The sequence below is a fragment of the Fragaria vesca genome, linkage group LG3 (assembly GCF_000184155.1).
Source record: "Fragaria vesca subsp. vesca linkage group LG3, FraVesHawaii_1.0, whole genome shotgun sequence".
NCBI lineage: Eukaryota > Viridiplantae > Streptophyta > Magnoliopsida > Rosales > Rosaceae > Fragaria > Fragaria vesca.
In genome coordinates this window covers 18,803,573-18,807,531 of record NC_020493.1, presented here as the reverse complement: position 1 = coordinate 18,807,531, position 3,959 = coordinate 18,803,573, and positions in this window count along the sequence as shown.

Below are 3,959 nucleotides of genomic sequence, written 5' to 3'. Positions count from 1 at the left end.
CGCATACACCGCTCTCATAAGGAAACATGTCGTTGATGAAGACCGTTGTTGGATCGTTGGATGTCCTGCCCGTCTCAGAAAATTGGCCATGATCATGCGGACCCCCCAGATGATGTTTCATCGTGATATAACCAACATGTGTACTTCTCCCAAAACCCGTTACTCTTCAGGTGCTGCCATACTTTGTCAATCGCAAATCGATGCATATCGTTGCGACACTGACATTTCGTGCTCGGCCAATAGAAATTGTATTCCTGTTAGCATTAGCCAGCGCATATTCCAGAAAACTCATAATTCCTTTACCATATCTTTTGTCCCATTTTGGAAGACGAAATCCAACTCTTATCCATATCCTGAAAATAATAACAAAATATATATGTATAACGCTAGCTAATTATTAATTAAATTCTATGCCATATATAAAATTTAATTCATTTATATATATTCTACATACTACAACTAATTAATTGATAACAAATTAATTAACACATATATATATATATATAGATATACTTAATTAATAATTACATAACAATATTATATATATCAACATCATCAACAAAATCATCATCAACAACTTCATACCATCAACACAATATTATAAATTAATTAACATATATATATATATCTACTACTTATTAACAACAACTTCATATATATTATCAAATCATCAACCAAATCGATCAACACACACACACACATATATATATATATATACACACATCAAACATACTCAAAATCTATCAATTCAATCACACTCAAAATCGATCAACTCAAATAAAACTCAAAATCAACATATATACACATGTACGTACCTATATATAGCTCCACTTCTTAATTATGGACAGATTTCAACAACACCCAAACTTTTTCTCCCGTTTTTTCTTCTCCCGTTTTTTTTTCTCAGATGAGCTGTTGTCCAGATCTGCGAATATAAAGAACTTTAGCCGACGAAAATATAATTTAGCCGACGAAAAATTCATTTGTCGGCCTTGTTTTTTTTTTTTCGTCGGCTAAAGTCTTTCTTCTGGTAGTGTTTAGTCTTTAATGTACTGTGTACAATTTTCCCCAAATTTGACAATTTGTATCTAATTTTCAGAAATTTGACGATGACTTAGAGTTTTGGGCAGAGCTATGCAGTAAAAACTTGGTTGGATTGATGGATTCCCGTTATTTTCACTGGTTCTCCGCTCTTAGGTTTGTTTCTCTTACTTTGTTTTTTATTTATGAAGTATAAAGCATGCCTACTGATTTTGAATGAACTATGGGTTTGATATTGCTGATTAATGCATATTGAAGTATTGATGTTGCATTTCTGCTGATTAATGCTACTGTTTTTGTCTAATATAGCAGTAGTTTTTTATTTTTTGATTTTGAGAAGAATATAGCAGTGTGTCTAATATAAACATTGTCTTTTAATCAATAGGTGTTAGAGTGTGCATTTTATGAGAAAGATATGCGTAGTGATCCTAAATTCAAAAATATGGAGTCCATTTCTGACTTGTGCTGCACCTTGGTTCAAACAAGGAAGTCTGAGTTTTTCCCTATGCTTTATAGATTGATTTGTTTAGTTTTGACTATTTTTGTCTCTACCGCTACCATTGAAAGGGCATTTTCAGTTATGAACATCATTAAGAATAAACTTAGAAGCAAAATGGGAGATGAGTATCTTGGTGATTGTATGGTCCTTCACATTGAGAAAGAGTATGCTGAATCTGTTACCAATGAGGAGGTGATTGAAGAGTTTGAAGCTTCATCAACTCGTAGAGTTAGATTTAATTAGTTTATGCTATCGTATTGTATTGCATTGCACGTTTATTTTAATTATTTAGTTTCTACTATAGTTTTGCATATGCATCGGAGGGGTAAGGCTCATTATGTCCCCCTGACTAGGTGTATCATTTTCTTTCAATTAATAAATTTCTCTCGCACCGTCGAGATTCTCCACTTTTTTTATTCTTGGTTAGGAAGTTCAAGCCCAACCAAGATTGAAATCTTAGATCCGCCACTAGATAGAACAATTAGAAGACAAAGAGAAGGATAAAAGTGAACAAGATATGGACATCAAATTGGTAGAGCTTGAATGCACCTGAACCTGAACGTGAAGGTTTTGACTTGCTGTTGGGTTCTGGAGATCTGACATGATTGTAAGACATAACTTCACTCGCAAATGCAAGATGAGGGAGGGAAAGCTAAGGAGTTGACGCGTCGAGGAGGAGAGATCTCTCTGAGTCGTCTTCTCTTTGAGATCTCTCTGGTTTTCTTTGAGTATTCTCTTTGACGAAGGAGAAGGAGGAAACATGAAACAGAAAAGAGGAAAGAGGAAAGACATAAGGAGGAAAAAGGTTGAGTCCGCTGAGACGAAGACGGACAATTTCCCTAATCCTTTAAGAGAAATGTCAAATTTGCCCCCGTATTTTAGGGACAATTACACAAAACGTTTCCATTAAAGGCGAAACGCGTTTTAGTAGCGTTTCAGAATAATGCTTTTATGGAAACACGTTTCGGAGCATTTCGTTTCAGAAACGTGAAACGCAAGTGTTTTCACGTTTCAGTGCCAGTAGGTTCTCAAACGGTTGTATGGAAGTCTAGTAATATAGGCATCTTTGGCCTTTGTAGATGGTTGGCCCTATGATAATTAACACTGTTCTACTTTTTGCCTACACTTGTTCGGCAGCTCATGATTGTTAATGGATCATCAATTTCATTTGTAATAGTAACTTAAATGATTCTAATAACCACCGCTTAAAAACACATCAGAACTCATATTAGTACGAAAACAAAAACCAAGTCTGTTTTAGGAATCTGAGGAGGGAAACCAATAACAAAAAAACCTGACTTGAACGATCTTGTGTTAAGAGCTAAATTGGCTAAAGGGATGAGTCATAATTATTATGGAGAGCCTGGGTATTGGAGCAACACTACCTATTGATAAGTCCCTAACTTTAGGTCTTCTTTTAAATTGATTTGATTGTTAAATAAAAAAAAAAAATAGATTACGATATGTTGAGGACCCTTAAGTTGAGGATTTGTTGAGGACTTTTCGACTTATCCCGCCTTTCGATCTTATATCCACATCTTGATCGTTCAGTTTATAGGTATTTATTAGTAGATCATTTCTCCAAATTTTCAGCTATATTGCAAATTGTTAAGGTATTCATAAATGTAATTTATCAATTATGAACTTGAACGGTTCATATTTGATAAATTTGGTTCGTCCATTAATTTGATTTAGTTTGTTATCTTAACAAACACCAATTTGGCTGAAATTTTGTAAAAATGATATACTCATATAAACCTAAAAGCTAAACGGATGAGATGTCAAAATGTGATCGAAAAATGGGTCTTTAAAACCATAAACCGAAAAATTCTCAACTAGTCATCAACTTAAGAGTCCTCACTAAAAAGGCTCATGGGGAACCCAACTAACCCTAATATGAACATAAGTCTTCTTATTTTTTGTCTTCCCTTCTTCATTCTTCCGTCACAAGTGAGATGAATTCTTGCAAAAACCAGAAACCAAATCAAACTTGTGCCAATTCAAGTACAAAAATTTAATGGTAAACTAGCACTTCGGATTCATAAACCAAAATTTTTAAGAACCCGACTTCGGTGACAAGGGCTGATCACCTTAAGGTGGCCACAACCAATGAACATAGGACACTTGTCCATTTTAAAAGACTTGGCTGCAATTTAAGGACATAACAGGGAGGTTTTGGGTATTTGACATGTTTGTTTATGATTATTATTGACACTTGTCCATCTCTCATTGATGTTTGTCACTCATAAATGACCATAACTGGTCACCTAAGTTATTTTAGAAAATTTCATATAAGTCACATTCTGAACATTTTCTCTTACATAAGTCCACCATAACAGTTTTAATCATATAAGTCCACTTTTAAGGCTAAATTTGTTATTTTACTACCTAAAATGCCCTCCTCTCCTCTCTCTCTCTC